The sequence below is a fragment of the Gracilinanus agilis genome, chromosome 3 (assembly GCF_016433145.1).
Source record: "Gracilinanus agilis isolate LMUSP501 chromosome 3, AgileGrace, whole genome shotgun sequence".
In the NCBI taxonomy this organism is placed as follows: Eukaryota; Metazoa; Chordata; class Mammalia; order Didelphimorphia; family Didelphidae; genus Gracilinanus; species Gracilinanus agilis.
In genome coordinates this window covers 666,432,435-666,450,362 of record NC_058132.1, presented here as the reverse complement: position 1 = coordinate 666,450,362, position 17,928 = coordinate 666,432,435, and the positions used below count along the sequence as shown (strand labels likewise).

Here is a 17,928-nt window from a genome sequence, read left to right as displayed (position 1 = left end):
CAATGGAGTGCTATTGCTAACATGGAATGATAATGTCATCCTTGATTAGAGTAATAAAAGCTGAGAGCACAGAATAAGTTAGACAATATCCCTGCTTCACTCTGTTCCAGTCAGTTCACTGCCGGAGTGTTATTGGCAGTTCTTGGTTCTCCATTTTAAGAAGAATAGTGAAAAACTCAAAAGCATAAAGAGAAAAGCAACCCAAATAGTGAGAAGCCTGTAAACCATAATGTTCACGGAACTTCAAATGTTTTTCTAAGGAATGATCTCTAATGTTCAGTAATTGAAAGGGTGTGATGTAGAGGAATGGCTGGATGTGTTCCACTTGGTGCCAGATACCAAAACCAAGCAAAAAGGCAAATTAATAGAGTATCAGTGTTTTGAGATAGTCCCTTGGCATAAGGGAATCCCTCCTGGGAGGAGGTAGAGTTCCCCTAGTGATGCCTTGCTTTCACAGTATGCCATACTCTCCAGGTATAGGTGTGCTGTCAATTGGTTAAGTCCTTTTCTGAGTACCCAATTTATGTCCAAGGAAAGGCCCACATGCTGGACAGGGATGATGGGGAAAACCAACTTTTAATGAATTAGTGTGCTCAGAATAACATTCAAAACAATAGGAGTCAGTTTAATTCAAAGCTTTATTGTAAATAATAAGGAAAAGGAGGGGAGAATTAGAGGAAAAAAGGACCCAATATACAACTCAGGCAGGCACACAGAATATAACTCATGTTAGGGAGATGCTGTTCTGTGGAGCACAGAGACATGGAGTCCTGAGCAGAAAAGAGTGCCCAAGCAGGAAGGGGTGCTCTTGCAGAAGGGGAGAGTGGGATCCTAAGTGCTCTTTTGACTGTGAAGTACTTATACTGTGATTTTTGATGGCCTTCCTAGAGCTGGTTAAACTGCCTATCAGGGGCAGGACAAAATATCATTTCAAATGGTTTATTATCAGTTACAAAAAACAGCTGGCAGTAGGCAAAATTACATTTTTGGGGTTTGTATATCAGGGGAAAATCAAGCTGGTGATATACAAAATATTATTTGGTAGATACACCTGTACGAATTGTTAAAAAATGTTGCCAGTATTTGTCCACGAGTGAATTCTTTAATATAAGATTACAGCCTTCCTTAAGGGGAGACTGCCACGATGGCCTCAAAATCATCACACCTAATCTTATAACAATGTTTTCCGTGCATGGATTCTATAAGCTATATCCTCTTGTAAGAGGAAACTGTCGTGGTGATCTCAAGATCCCCAGACTTCACCTTATACCGGTCAGGTTTTGAGTTAATTCTATAATAAACTAATAACAGAGTGAAGTGGATTGCCTTAGGATGTCGTGAGTTTCCCCTGCAATGATATTTTTAAGAAAAAAAAAATCTCTTATAAGGACTGTATCAGGCAATGGCATCAACATTCCTTTCCAAGCCTGAGATTCTGTGATTCTCTGAAAGACTTCAGATAATTCAGTATATTATCACATTACCCTATGGTTCTTTTCTCCTAGTTACATTGACATAATTTCTTTATTCTTTAGTTAAAATGATTTGCAGATGCATAACCATCCTAGTTACATTTCTCTGGATGCATATCACTTTCCATCCATAAAATGCCTCATGCCATTGACAAACTTGATAAGCCATCCAGTTTGATGGATAAATTGATGAATAGGACAACATCAAAAAACAAAATCTTAACTAAAACTTTGGGATTCCATCTTCAGATGGGAATGATAGACAAAAGTATCAGTTTAACTTAATGTGATGAAATTCAGTAATAAAAAAAATCAACTTCTCAGACAAAAGATCAAGGAGAGAGGATTAGATAGCAATTGTCCTGAAGAAGATCTGGGGGTTTTAGCAGACTGTGGTCTGTGGTTTAGAATCAGTCAGTACTGTGATGGAACAGCAACTTAATACAATCTTGGAATGAATTAAAGAGGCATAGATTCCAATAGGAAGGTGATGGTCCCATGTCTTCTACTCTCATCAGACTACTTATAGAGTACTATAATCGGTTCTGGGCATCAAAGTTTAAGATGATATTGACAAGTGGAAGGTGTTCAGCAAGTTCAATGAGTTTCATGAAGTGTCTCTAGTTTCTATATCTATTTTTATAAATTATTATAATTAATATGTTTATTTTATTAATAATTTTATTGATCTTGTTAATTTTATCATAAATAAACATGAATATTTTATTATTTATTAAATTGTTATTTATAGGAATACAAACATAAATAAAATTTTTGATAATTTTGTTGTTATTTATTAATAATTAATATGTTCTATTTCTATTTAGAAATAGAATAGCCTCTCTCTATATGTATACATACATATATATGTATATAATATATATATATATATACAAATGAATCATTTAAAAGATATAGAGATATATAGTCTAGAGAGAACTCTGGGTGGACATGATAACTGTATTCTAGTACCTGATGGGCTGTCATATGTGGGGAGGTGGAGTGGGTGCTAAATGTATTCTTTCTATTACCAGAGGTTGGAACCAGGAGTAATGAATAGAGTTGCAAAGAAGCTAATTGAGGCCGATGACAAGAAAACAAAAATGAGGATAACTTCCTTGGAATTTAGAGCTGTCCACAAATGGGAGGTAGGGAGTTTCCCTTCCTTGTTCCTTCCAACTTCTGGAATTCTGTAGTTCTTGCAAGAGGATTCTCAGTGTGTTGGAGGAGAGAATTTTTCCCAAAGCTAGGGATTAAAACCAGAATTTGATTAAATAGTAACTGGTAAGAGTTAAGGATTAGTGGGGGGAAAATGTATAAGTATGAAACATGCATCCTTTCCCTTCTTCGTGTATTCTATGATCCAGTAACTGGGTTGTCCTTTCTTTTCCTTCAATAATAATCTCCACCTCCCAAATCTGGGCATTTTTCATTAGCTTTCCCCCATTCCTGGAATGTTCTCCTTGTTTTTGTCAGCTTTCTTATTTTTCTGAGTTCATTCAGATCCTAACTAAAAATCTTAGATTCTCAAGAAAACTGTCTTGGTGCTCCTTAAATGCCAGAACCTCCCTCTGAGATTATCTCAAATTCATCACATATGTATAAACTAAATGTATAGATGTGTACATATATGTATATATAAACATCTATGTATCTATGTACATGTGTATGTATCTATGTATCTATCATTTATACATAATTGCTTCCATCCTGCCTCTCCTGTTAGACCTTGAGAGTTTTCTTTGTATCCTTATTATTTAGCACAGTGCCTAGCACATAGTAGGCACCTAATAAATACTGGCTGACCACATCCAGTGGGTATTTGTCATTAGGCTATACTCTACCTTCCTCCCTTTAAAACAGTGAAAAGTAATTCATGCCTTACCTATAAGAAGAATAGTAGTTTACTCCTGAAGTCACAAGCAAGGTTCTACTCTTAATTTATTGGTAGTTAGTCAATTAACTAGCATTTATTAGACACCTACATTTATCCAGGCAATGTGCTAAATGCAAAAAAGGCAATGTAGCATTATAGATTTAGAGCTGAAGGGACTATCTTTTCTAAATTCCCTCTCTTTTGGAAGAGGAAACTGAGGCTCAGAAGGTTTAGTGGCCTGCCAAAGGATACATGAATGGTAAGCTAGAGAGTCAGGATTTAAACTGAGCTCCTGTCTCTAAATTCTTCCCACTTTACATGATTGTGGACCTTGTAGATTATTCTCCTTGCACAGAGTTACTTTTTATTCTCTTTTCTTTGAGGTGTTTGCATCTATTGATGATTAATAAAATAAAATTATCTTAAATGAAAGAAAAGTATCAAGAGGCATGAGCATCTTGTGTGCTGCGATCCTTGGCAATCCAGACCTATCCGGTTGACAGTAAACTCACAGAATCATTGTTTGATCTGAAACTCATGGGTAATTTGGTGCCACTTTTGAGACAATTCCAATGATCCTGTGTGGAATCATTAGAGGCTAACAGGTCAAATGGCATCCTGAGAAACCATTGCACATCCTTGCCTTCTGTCCCAAACTCTCTGGGAGCTCCACTGGGGACCAAATGAGAAACAAGGGTTAGGAACTTTATCTATTGTCCAGACATCTGTACCCACAGCAGGCTGTCAAAAGAACTGCTGTCCTGGAAGCCAAAGTCACCCAGGGGGCTCATCAGCTCCAAAACAAGACCAGAGTCAGAGACAGCTCCAAAGTGCTAACAATGTTAACTGATTGTGTTGCCTGCCAAGGAGAGGGATATCACTGCCAGGATCAAATAACACTTTCCTCTGCTTGGCTTGGGGAAGTCATAATTTTTTCATGACACTTGGAGGAGAATAGGGGTAGAATTTGAGCTGTGCTTCTGGGTAACTTAAGACCAATCCATCTGATGAGAGAAAGTTGAGTTTGGGAAGTTTGGCTGGACTGTGGCCAGGGAAACATAGTTAAAAGCAAACTGGTGGGCACTGGGAACTTGGCATAACTTTTAGAAATATTTCAGTCTCTCATCACTTTTACTCTTACTTCTGGGAGCTGAAGGAATTAATGAGCATCATTCAAAAGTTATTTAAAGAAGAAAATCTCCCTTTTGACTCCTGTTCTCCTATTGTTCACTTTAGAAGCTCATAAAGATCTTGATCTTGAGTTGTATTTCATGATCTTAAGAGTTTTGGGTTCTTTTTTGGGGGGGTCATATTTTAATGGGATGATCTTAGAGAACAATAAGGAATTAAAATGACTATGAGCCATTTTGGTGTCGAGATTATTGCCCTGTCTTTTTCTTGTCATTTCATTCACAAATGTCACCTACTATGATTTGTTTCTTACCCTTTTCTGCAATCATGCCTAGAGATAGCATGAAACCATTATCTTGATTTTCTGAATATGATATTGTGTTTTATTTAAATTGCAAACATCTATATCCTTCAACTTATTTCTGTTATGGAATTCTCCCCCAAACCTCAAGCTCTTGTTTTTGTCCCCTAATGATTAAGAGCCAAATTAAATTTGCTAACTCTCTCCATCTCTCAAACCAAGCCTTCTCCAAACTTAATAATTTCTGTTGTTGGCATCACCATCTTTCCAGACACTTGAGTTTATGTCTTTAGAGTCATTCTCCAATCTTCTTTCTTCTTTCCACCCAATATCTATTTGGTTACCAGGTCTCCCCTGAGCCTCTCTTGAATCTGTCTCTTCCCTACTCACATGGCCATCACTCTACCTCAGCCTGACATCACCCATCAGGTATCTCAATTGATCTCTCTACATCCTGCCACTTCAGCTGAATGGAAGGTCAGCTATTAAAATAATCTTCTTAAAGTACTGATTTGAATATGATAATTCCTACTTCAAGAATCTTCCGTGCCTCTATTGAATAAAGAAAGAAATATAGACTTAATATTAAAAGGCCTTCATAATATAGCTCTTACTTTTTTATCCAGAGAAATCACAATCATTGCCCTTTATGTATCCTAGGTCCCATTCAAACTGGATGCTTGATACTCCCAGAGCTCAGTATATTAACTCAAACCTACCCCCTGCCCCATCCATGTTACTGGGAAGCATTCCTTTCTGGACTTCTACATCTTAGCATGTATTCCTGCTTCTTTCAAGGTTCAAATCCTATTCCACTTTCTTATGAGGAGTCTTTCCTAATCTTCTTAATTACTAATATTTTTCTCTATTCAGTGACCTTACATTTACTTACTGAATTAATATTGTATCCTTCAGCAAGATGTAAACATTCAGAGATAGGGGTTGCAATCCATTTTCTCTTTGACATCCGTGCACATTGTATTTGTTGTTCAGTCATTTTTGAGTTGTGTCCAACTCTTCATGACCCATTGGGGTTTTTCTTGGCAAAGATGCTGGAATGGTTGGCCATTTCCTCCTCCTGTTCATTTTCCAGATGAGGAAACTGAGGTAAACAATGATAAGTTACTTATCTAGGTCTCATAGGAAATGTCTGAGATCAAATTTGAAGTCAGGACTTCCTCCCCCCCCCCCCCATTCTATAAAGACATCTGATATTTGGAAAGCCAAAGAGCCCTGTCTAAGTTCATATAAACAGTAAATAGCATCTCTCTTATCATCTTAATGGGATGTAATTTTTTATGCTTGATTAATTGATTAAGGATCACATATCTAGCATTAGAAAGAACTTCAGTCCATTCAGTCCAAATCTTCTCATTTTAGAGAAACTGAGGATGAAGGAAGGAAAGAAGCTAGTTGGTATAGTATCAAGATCTGAAATCATGAAGATTTGAATTCTAATCCTCCATCAATCATTTATTAACTGTGTGATTTTAGCCAAAGCATTTAACTTCCCCTAAACTCTCTTTCACTTTGTAAAATGGGAATAAAAACAATACCTATTTCCTAAGATGGTTGTTGGGAATCAAATAATACATGCATTTTTTTTCTTTCTGTGTGTGCTTAACAAACTTTTAGAGCTATATAAATGCAAGCTATTTTGAAGTAACTTGCTTAAGTTCAACTCAATTTTATGCCACACAGGCAGGTCCTATTTTTTTCCAGGTCCTCTGACTCCAGTTCCAATCTCTTTTCATTGTACCACACTGCCCCTAAAGAGTTACATCTCTGATTCCTAAATTTTGATGCAGAAATGCCATTGTTGAAAAAAGTGCCATTAATGCCCCTTCATAACAGAATGGGTGTTTTATTAGATACTGAATCCAACTTCTGAAAGGGCTGTGACATTGAAGAGGGCATTTCCCTAGCAGTCTACTCTCATAAAGAAGGAATTAAGTTATGTGGGAGATTGGGAATGGCAGTACTCCACTCTCAGTAATTACTAAAAGAGAGGAAACCAGCAGCAATTGTAGCCAGTTATAAACCATAATGAAGCCAGTTTGGCTGCATAGGTCATTGAAGGAGGTTGGGGAATCTCCTTGTCTGTAGGCTTTTAGGATAAATTCCTATCTGTCAGGCAACTGCTTAATGGCTTTTATAGATGTAGTTCTGCTTAAAATCAGAGAAAAGGAAAGTCCCTTAGCTACTCACCCAGAGTAATAACTTATTTTGTACAAGTGACAGAGAAGTCTGATTTCAGACTTGTTTCTTTAGTACATTTTCCTGGAAAGGAATAGATGGACCAAGGGGAAAAATCTTGTCAGTTTTCAACTTTGTGTTTGATTACAAGAATCAATCATACATTTATCTCTAGATTCTTTTCAAAGCAATGCATTTGGGGAGATCCAAGGTCATTGGACCTGACTCCGATTTCCAATCATGCCAAGTGAAAGGGAAAACTGTAATTGGTTCCCAACTAGACTCTCTACCCTACCCAGGCCACTCTGGTCTAGCTATCCAAATAATCTTCCAAATGCACAAGGCAAAGGACTGACAGTGCCACTCTTCTTCAAAGATATTCATAACCTTTTAGGATGCAAATTCCTTAGTCTAACATATAAAGTTAGCACAGTCTGTCCCTTAGATAATTTTCTAGCATCATTTCCCTCCTTATTACATCATTTCAACCTGAATTACTCATAGCCATTTGCCTCGCAGATATGTCCTAGAGAACTTAACCTTTTCAAGTAGGTTTAGTGCTACCCCATACCACCTTTTCATTGGTGAATCTTTTCCATGGCCACTAAAACAAATCCAGTTCCAACCATGATTTGCTTCCTTTCTAGGCCATCTTCTGGCCTTCTTCTTTTATAGACAGGTCCCCACACCCTGTCTAGTTCTGTAACCACAATCAATCACTACTGCCATTCATCCTAAGGAGGGTATGTCAGTATATTTATTCCCTTAAAACTTCCTTCACTCATCCCTTTCAACTTTTCAAATCAAGATAGCTCTCTCCAGTTTGCCAGGATTCCCTAAAGCAGTGATGGTGAACCTTTTAGAGACTGTGTGCTCTGCCCCAGCCCCTGTCCCCCCAGACCAAGTGCCACATGCCTCCTGTGGCCCCCATCTATTCCACACAGAAGAGGGAGGAAGTGCTACCATTGTGATGCTGGGCAGAGAGGCAGGTGAAGTGAGGAATGTCCTTAGCACATGTAGCATGGGGAAGGGGAGTGGCCAGAGCACTCTGCTCCCCTCCAGCTCTGCTGCCTGTGTGCTGCTCACCTTACTCCACGTATGTTCCCATTGAGCTTCTGGGCAGTGGGGTGGATGATGTGAAAAAATGTTGTTAGAGTGGAGAGGGGGAAGGGAGAAACTTGGCCCAAGACCCTCTGCTTTGCTAGTAATGAACTCTGTCAGCCAACAGCACATGTGCCCACAGAGAGTACTCTGTGTACCCTCTCTGGCATGTGTGCCATAGGTTTGCTATCACAGCCCTAAAGGTATTATCATTCCTTATAATAAAGAGAATTCCCTGAGAATAGAGGCTGACTTTGCTGTTGTCTTTGCAGCCTCATAGTTGTTCTTTAGTCATTTGTAATGGTGTCTAACTCTTCATGACTCTACATAGGGTTTTCTTGACAAAGTTATTGGAGTGGTTTGCCATTTCCTCTTCCAGCTCATGTTATAGATGATGTAACTGAGGCAAATGAGGTTAAATGACTTGTCTAGGGTCACACAGCTAGTAAGTATCTGTAACATCCATGATCTTAAGTGTGGTTAAAGCTGCCTCACAGAATTCCACAGTGCCCCCCCGCCCCGAACTCCAGGAGAGGGGGCAGTTGGGGCAGTTAGGAATCTGGGTATAAAAAGCCAGGACACCCAACTTGCAAGTACACTTTGGACACACTTTTTGGAGTTCAAGGAGCTTGGAAGGAGAGTTAGGTTCCTTTTTTTGTTAGCTCATCTCTGACCTCAGGGAGTAGGGTGTTACTCTGTTGGTTTACTCGATAGAGACTATACCAGGCTGTGAGCACTGGAAAAAATTACCTCACTTGCAGGAACTCAACTAATCTCTATTTTAAACAGATCTTCAATCAAGGTTACCTTCACCATCTTAAATTTAGTAACATTAGATTAGGAGAAAGGTTAGTTAGTGAGTGAGATAGAAGTGAAGTTATTCAATTCGCTTTCCCCTCTGGGGAATATGAAGTCAACAAGTTTATTGAAGATTTTAGATAGCTTACCTCCTCCTCATTCCTAAAATCCACCTCCCCTCTCCCTGTTTCCCTGAAATTAATAAATCCCTTTCCTGTTTTAATTTGAGAGCCTGTGTGAAGTTATACTAGGCTATACTTACCATCAATATACATTACCTAAGCAAAATCTTCATCCAAGCAAGCACTGGTGCAGCTATTATCCTGAGAGCAAGTCTGCTGTATTGAAGACAACTTAAACCTTCACTATCCTAGGGTTTAGGGAATAGTCTTAAACAGTGGGAGTGGCTAATCTCAGTGGGATTGTTTCCTATCAGTCCACCAATTTAGCCCTGGATTAGTCAAGCTTGTTCAGCTTCCGTTACTTGATCTAAAGGGGATTCAGTTAATTGTTATTTCTTTCTGCTCTAACTGCTTCAAGAAGGGGAGGAGGAAGAATTCTATTCACTCCTATTCCTCCCCCTTGCTAGAATAGCAGCATCCTCCTTGCTCTGACTCCATTACTAACCATTGCCAATCTGACCCAATTCAACATATCTGAGACTGGATTAGATCCCATCTCCCTGACACCATGTCTGGCACTATACTCTATGCTACCTAGCTTCCTATCTCATAATTTAGCACAATGCTTAGCAGATGTTATTTCCTTCGTTGTCATTTTTAAATAGTTTAGAATTTTTTAAAAAAAAACCTTAACTTATGTGTATTGGCTCCTAAGTGGAAGAGTGGTAAGAGTGGGCAATGGGGGTCAAGTGACTTGCCCAGGGTCACACAGCTGGGAAGTGTCTGGGGCCAGATTTGAACCTAGGACCTCCCGTCTCTAGGCCTGACTCTCAATCCACTGAGTTACCCAGCTGACCCTTTATATAGTTTTCATGTTTTGCAAAGTGCTTCACATGCTTCATTTCATCTGTGTTAGGAATTTCTTCATATTTATAGATGGGGAAACTGAGGTTCAGAAAGGTAAAGTGATTTTCCCAGTGTTATATGACTTAGTAAGTTTAGGAAGCAGAATTTAAACTTGTCTTTCTGACTCTGAGTTCAGTGAGCTCATGTCTTCCAAATTTGAAGCTCTATGCTTTATCCATGACTTTATGCCCTTTATGCCCTCCATCCCAATCAAACTAGGAACTGCTTGACTCTCTTCTATTATATTGTGAGCTTCTTGATGGCAGGGATTCTTTTGCCTATTTTTGGATACTTAGTACTTAGAACAGTGATATAACTAAGGGGCTTAAAAGTTATTTTTTTTACCTCTAGTTTTGTATATACTTATACATATATATGTATATATATCTTGACATTTCATCCTATACAATTTGTTACTGTGCCCTCTAAGTATACTTCTTCTAGCTACCCTTATGATAATAGCAATTTTTAAGAGTTACCAATATCATCTTTTCTTATAGGAATATAAATCATTTGAACTTATTGGGTCTCTTAAAAAAAGTTTTGTTTTTTTGTTTTTTTTTCTCCTTTCTTAATTATCTTTTGGTGATTCTCTTGAGTTCTGTGTTTGGACATCAAATTTTCTGTTTATATCCAGTATTTTCTTTATGAATGCTGGAATTCTTCTATTTTATTAAATGACCATACTTCCCCTGAAAGAATATAGTCTGTTTTACTGGGTAGTTGATTCTTGGTTGTAGACCCAGTTCCCTTGCTTTCCAGAATATCATATTCCATGCCTTCCGGTCCTTCAGTGTAGATATAGCCAAATCCTGCGTTATCCAATCTGTGGTATAACAGTGATAAAAATGAACCTCATTTTTCCTGACTGAAAAATAAAGGATTTGGTCTAGATGGTATCTGATATTCCTTGAAGCTCTAGATCTATGCTTCTGGGACATTTCCTATTTCTTGTACTCAGTTTCTTCACCTGTTAAATAGTTAGCTCTTATCTCAAAGGGTTATTGTCATTCAAAAGAGATATTGCGTGTACAGAACTTTTGGAATTTAATATGATACAGTATTATTTAATATGATACAGTATTGTTATTATTAATAAACTCATATGTTTTGCTTTTAATAGGAACACTAATTTTTTTAAATAAATTTCATTTTATGATCAGTTTATGTATGAAGAAGTCAGTGCACTAAAATGGTGGAACTCAGGCATTATATTTCTGGCCCAAACTCTGATTCTCTGAAAATGAAATCTCTGGCTCTTAACTTAATTGACTTGTACCCTAGTCAACCCAGATGGAAAAAAGGGTAATGAGCCAACACACCCTGCAAACCAGCTGTTACATCTGAGCTATGATTTCCCTATAAACTGTTTACAAAATATGAGATCTATTTAAGAGTTATCGTAAAACTTGTCTTTTGAAACAATGTAGCCCAGGCCCATAATAAATAAATAATGAATTAATAAATAGTCTTTCCTATTTTTGATAAAATTGGGATTTAATCAATCAACAAACATTTATTAAGCACCGTCTGCATGCCAGACACTGTGCTAAATGCTAAAGACACAAAGGAAAAAAGGAAACTATTCCTACTCTCAGGTAACTCATGTTCTAAAGTAGAAGACAAAGTGTATTTATAACTACAGCTTTTGCTCTCCTCTTCTTCCCCCTCCTTCACTGTCTTCTCCTTTTTCTCCTCATCCTCTCTATCGTCTCCTCCTCCTTCTTCTCTTCTTCATCCTCACAATCACCATCACCATCATTTTCCTTCTCATCCTCCTTTTTCTCCTCCTCCTGCTGCTGCTGCTTCCCACTCCCCTCCCCTCCATTCCCTTGAAGCAGACCATCCTGGTGCCTTTTTTGTGGAGCAGCAGCTGAGGAGACCCCCAGACTTGCCATGGCCAATGAGAAGCCAAAGGAAGGAGTCAAGAGTGAAAACAACGACCACATTAATTTGAAGGTGGCAGGGCAAGATGGTTCAGTATTGCAGTTTAAGATTAAGAGGCACACCACTTAGTAAGCTAATGAAAGCCTATTGTGAACAAGAGGGTTTGTCAATGAGGCAGATCAGATCCGATTTGATGGGCAGCCAATCAATGAAACAGATACACTTGCACAGTTAGAAATGGAGGATGAAGATCCAATTGATGTATTCCAGCAGCACACAGGAGGCATTTACTAAAAAGAGAATCCGAAACTCTACTCCAGAACTGTGCTCCCAAGAAAAACAATACATTCAAAATTAGAAAACCAAGATTTGGTTCCTCCACATCCTGACTACTGCAGGAGAGTTTTCTATCTTCTTTGATTCCCTTCCCCCATTCCTCTATTGTACAGAAAGTAGCTGGTGTATGTACACAGGCATAATGTGTATTTTTTTTAACTAAATGGCCAGTGCTATGTTTTGAGCAATATCAAATGCTGATGGGGAGGGGAAAAAACAAACTGGTTCTATGAAAATATCCCTTTTCTCCATTAGTGGTGTGCTCATTCAACTTTTATCTTTATATTCCAGTAAGTTATTTTGCTCTCACTGTTTAACAACAACAACAAAACACCAAAAAATCCTTGCATACATTGTTTGATTAGAATGTTCTTTTTTATCATTATTAAACCAAGCACAATTTTATAACTTTTTTGTACGTAGCTATTACACGTAGGACAATCTCTGTCTCTCAGGAGGGATAAATTACGGTAAAGAAAATGATCTTAGAGAGTTTTCCTTCAAGTTCTTGTTGTTTAAGTAAACTTCTTATTTAAAATAAACTGTTTTCTTTAAATATTCTCAAGAAGCTATCAAGAAATGGTGATGTAGAGAAGCATAGTATTTAGTTGACATGCTAAAAGATAAAGATTAAAGGATAAGAATTTATTTTCTTGACTTAAAATTAACATTGGTCAGGTTGATATATTTCTATTGGCATTAATGATTAGGATTTAGCAAACGGCTTTATAAATATATTTTCTTGTATGCTCAATTTTATACTGATTTCAGAAATTCAAAGAATGTGTGATGATTAAAGGAAGAAAAAAATAACTACAGCTTTTATGAATTGATTTTTTATTTATTTACTTTGTATTTATACCTTCTACATTTCCTACTTTATTTCTTCCTTTGCCCACTCCCCAAGAACCATCCCTTGGAGTAAAGAAGAAAAAAACAGGTAAAAAATTAAGCAAAACTAACATTTTGAAATAGATTGATATTATATGTAATACTCTACAGCCATAGCTGCTCATTGCTCTGAGGATGGAAGGAGAGGTATATTCTCATTTCTTCTTTGGTGCCAAACTTGGTCATTATAATGTCACAATATTCCGTTTCAATTGTTATATTTCTATGGTTGCTTTTGCTTTATAGCACTACTTACACTAAAATTCCTAGCAATATTTTTGTGATGGCAAAGAAGGAGAAATAAAATAGCTATTCATTGATTGGGGAATATAAGAACAAATTGTGACATATGAAACAATGAGGTATTATGATATAAGAAATGAGGAACGCAAGTAATGTAGAGAAATATGTGAAAATGTGTGTGAATTGATACAGTTAGGTAAGTAAAATAAAAAACCTGACATATATGTATATATAATATTTTATATTATATATATATATATAATGATTACATTGATGTTAATGAAGAGAACACTTATACGAGACTGTCCACTGTATAATTATATTCATTTATTTTTTCACTAGAGAAGGAATGAGGGACTGATTTTCCCTTTTTCTGTGGCATTTTCTGTGACTATGGATATTGAATGTTTTCACTCTCATAAGGGCTCCCTGTATCAATCGTTTTTATTTAATGTTTTTCTTTGTTACAAGTATATCTTTAAAGTGTGGTCATTAGATGGGATTGAGTGTATATCCAAAAGGAGAGCTGTGATATAAAAATGAAAGGCATGGCTAAAATTAATTTGTAAAACATGCTTTCAAAAAATGACCTTGAATTGAGTAGCAAAAAGAATAATTGTGTTTTTTAACCAAAACAATGTATAGAGAATTCTATAGCTCAATATCATACAGCTGATGGGGATAAAGTTCAAGAAGAGATTATTTGTCATCAGTACAATATGACAAGGGCTGGAAGCTCTCATCTTTCCTGCAGGTCATTTGGGATTTCTGGAAGAAATGAAGTCAGAAACCAGTCTTAATAGGAGTGCAAATTTTGGGGTATCTTTAAACCAGATTTTAAGGGTCAGGAGTACAGCTAGACTCTAAATGTTTTATGGAATCATAATCATGGAATCTTAGAATTGTAAGAGATTTCAGAGGCCTATAACTAAGCAAAATTCGACTTGATGGGGAGGACAATACAAGTGGTTTTCCATCCTCTGCCTCTATTGAGGAGGGATCTTTTAACTTTTGAAGCAATGTTATCTACTTTCATAAGGAATTTTGTTCAAAATTGGCAGAAAGTCTGTATTCTGACTTCAAGGCAACATTTATTCTTTGTAAATTTTACCTTTTTCTATTTGTTCATCTAGGACCAAACCTACTATTTTGAATGTCCCTTTCACATGACAGATATTCAGATCTTGAAAAGAGCTGCCACATTTCTACTAAGTTCAGTATTCATATGGCATGAACTCAGTGTTCTTTCTCACCCTGGTCACCTTTCTCTACATACTCTGGAATTTATCAATGAAAGAACACAATTAGTCAAATATTATTTGACTGGGCAATGAATAGTGAGAGTATCAACTCATTGTTCTTTGATATTATTTCTCTGACTGGGTGTCTGATTTGTCCAGAAGTAATGCCATACTTCTGGGTGAAGAAAGCATGTCTATGTCTCTTTAGTCCATGTGCCTGGAAAAAGAAGCAGCAAAGAAGATTAGGGTGGATCAGCCAGACTAGATTCAAAAATTGCCTGACTCTCAGAGATTCCCTTGTTTGGTAACTATATGGAAAAACAATGGTTATTTTGAGGGGGGATCAATCAAAAACTTTAATTTTGCTTAAGACATTGTGCTAGATATTGGGGTACAAAGACAAAAATGAAAGTTATTGCCTTCAAAAAGCTTAAGTTCTATCAGGTTTGACAGGGTGCACAGTAGGGTGCACAGTATATCATAAAAGGATGAAAAATAAAGTGATTTTTGAGACCACAGAAATGAAATCAAATCAACTATAATAATTTTATTCAACAGTCAAACCAATGTAAATTAACAAAAAGAGTTTATAAAATGAACACTTTATTTAGTACAGATTTCACATACAATGGTGGTGAAATAATTCCCAAAACATCAATATGTAAGAACATAACCTTTTTTAAATTCATAAAATCATATAAAGAATAATGATGACAAATGATGAGCAACAATGACTCAGAGTAGATAGCAGCAGTGAAGGTTGAGACTAGTCCAATGAAAGCTAAGCAAGATATCCAGTGGGGCAAAGTCAACTCCACATGTATCAGGCTTTCAGGTTTAAAAAAAACCCACAACTTTATAACAGCAGCAATAATGAAGAGTATGAATGTTAATACATTCTTCTTATTTAAAATACAATTTTTATTTTTTTCATTTACATGCAGAAAAAAATTTACCCTTCTTCCTACCTCTACCCCCTTCCCAAGATATCAGGTAATAGGATATAAATGTATATTATTATTTTATTATTTATATTTGTTTATATTATATATTTATATATTATTTATGTTTTCATTTATTTTATATTTATATTATATTTAATCATATAATACATATTTTCCTGTTCATCATGGTATGAACNGTTTATATTAATTATTTATATATTATTTATATTTTCATTTATTTTATATTTATATTATATTTAATCATATAATACATATTTTCCTGTTCATCATGGTATGAACAGGCATATATTGTTCATACCAGGGAAAAATTCATGGAGAAAATAAACTAAAGAATGGAATGTTTCAATCAGCATTCAAATGATCCAAGGTATTTCTGAGGGAACCTATGAGAAAGAACACTATCCACCTCCAGAGAAAGAACTGTGGGAGTAGAAACACAGAAGAAAGACAACTGCTTGATCACCTGGGTTGATGGGGATATGTTTGGGAAAGCAGATTTTAAGTGATTACTCTAGTGCAAATATCAATAATATGGAAATAGATCTTGATCAATGACATATGTAAAACCCAGTGGAATTGCGTGTAGAGGACGGGAGGAGGATGGAAGGAGGGTAGGGAAGGAACATGAAACATGTAACCATGGAAAATTTTTCTTAATTAATCAACTAAAAAATTGCATTCAGACTTCATCTATCCCTTCTTTGGTGGTGGATAACATTTTTTTTATCATGAATCCCTTGGAATCATCCTGGATCCTGCCTTATTGATAATAGTAATCTTTCAAAGCTGATCACCATCTATTTTTGTTGTTACTGGGTACAACATTCTCCTGCTTCTGTTCATTTCATTTTGGATCATTTCATATAAGTCTTTCCAGATTCTTTTTGGTGATCGTTTTGTCATCTCTTGTGGCAAAATAGTATTCCATTACAATCATATGCCACAATTTTTTTAGCTATTCCCCATTTAATGGAAGTGATCCTTTCAGATTCCAGTTCTTTGCACCAAAAGAGATGCTATAAATATTTCAGAAAAGATTATTTATTTTCCTCTTTCCTTGATAAGTTTAGGAAATAAACCTAATAGTGGTAAACATTGTCTTTCCAAAGATAGGAAAATTAAGGCTCAGTGACTTGCCCAAGATCACATTCTCATAAATGTCAGAAATAGAATTAAATGATGCTTTTGTGACCCTAGCTCCAAGTTCAGGGTTCTTTATTCCTTTTCAACTCCACTTGACCTCTGTCATTGTAAAAATTCAAATTTATGGGTCAATTGATATAGGAAACTCCTGTACTTTTTAAAAAATATTTTCAATAGAAATGGAACTTTTTTTTAATATTTTCAAACTTGATGGAGTTGACTGGGTCACTGAGAGGTCATAACTTGTTTAGGATTACACAGTCAGGATATATTCGAGATGGGGCCTGAATCCATGTCTCCTTGACTTTGAGATCTGTTCTCTATCCACTGTGGAATCACAACTCTATCCTAATTAGGCTGATCTAGTTCTTCTAAGTAGAATATTTGTTTTATACTCATTTCTGTTACTGTTATTTCCAGAAGTATGCCTGAAGGCATGCATTTTTTATTTCTCTATCCTCATTGTTTTATACATAATAGGATAGCCATAGAGACTAAACCTGTGATTCTGTTTCTATAGAGAATTAATGGATGAGAACATTTGCCATAATAATGATGGTCTGCACGTTCTTGGAATCCCATAGTCTTGAAAATTGCCTAGAACATTGAAAGCTTCAATTATTTACATGGCCAGTAAGTATCAGAGAAATGACTTGAACACAGGTCTTCTTGGCTCCAAGGTGACTTTCTATCCATTATATCACACTGTCACTGATTTAAATATATGCTTCATAAATATTGAATTGACATGAATGGAAGTCACTGTAGAGGGACAAGTTGACCACTTGTTAGTGTCTTACAGAGCATCCTTTGAGACTTTCCTAGGGGAAACTCCATTGTTTCTTTACACTATTATCAGCAGGCTGTGCAGGTACTCATTGTTTATGGGAGAAATATGCTTACTTCTTCAAAATGCTCCATGTAGGTGTAATGACAAGATTACAACCCATTTTTCTCATTTCTCTAGAATCTGTTATCCAGCACAAATAGTGAATGTTTCATGTTTGGTGTTCTGTCTTCAGAGAATTATATTGTGATGACATTTCAAGGACACATGACAATACAGACACCCCACTGAATCACAGAATGCATTTCCCTTTAAAGCAAGATGTATTCTCTTGTAGAACAAGCTCCATGTTTTCTAACTCAAATAGATGGCAGTTTCCAAAAAACAAGTATAATAGAGCCAGTTCTCTAATATTAGGCAGATGTCATTTATTGTATCCCTCCTCCTTACTTTTATTATAATACCCAACAGAACTAGCAATGTGTTCAAGTCCTTTGAAGTAAATGTTAGGAGATAGGTTAATTGGCCATCC

The 17,928-nt window shown here is 36.3% G+C and overlaps 1 pseudogene; it reads left to right on the top strand.

Moving 5' to 3' along the window:
• Positions 1-11,799: 11,799 nt before the first annotated feature.
• Positions 11,800-12,084, top strand: LOC123240286 (annotated as a pseudogene).
• Positions 12,085-17,928: the final 5,844 nt, after the last annotated feature.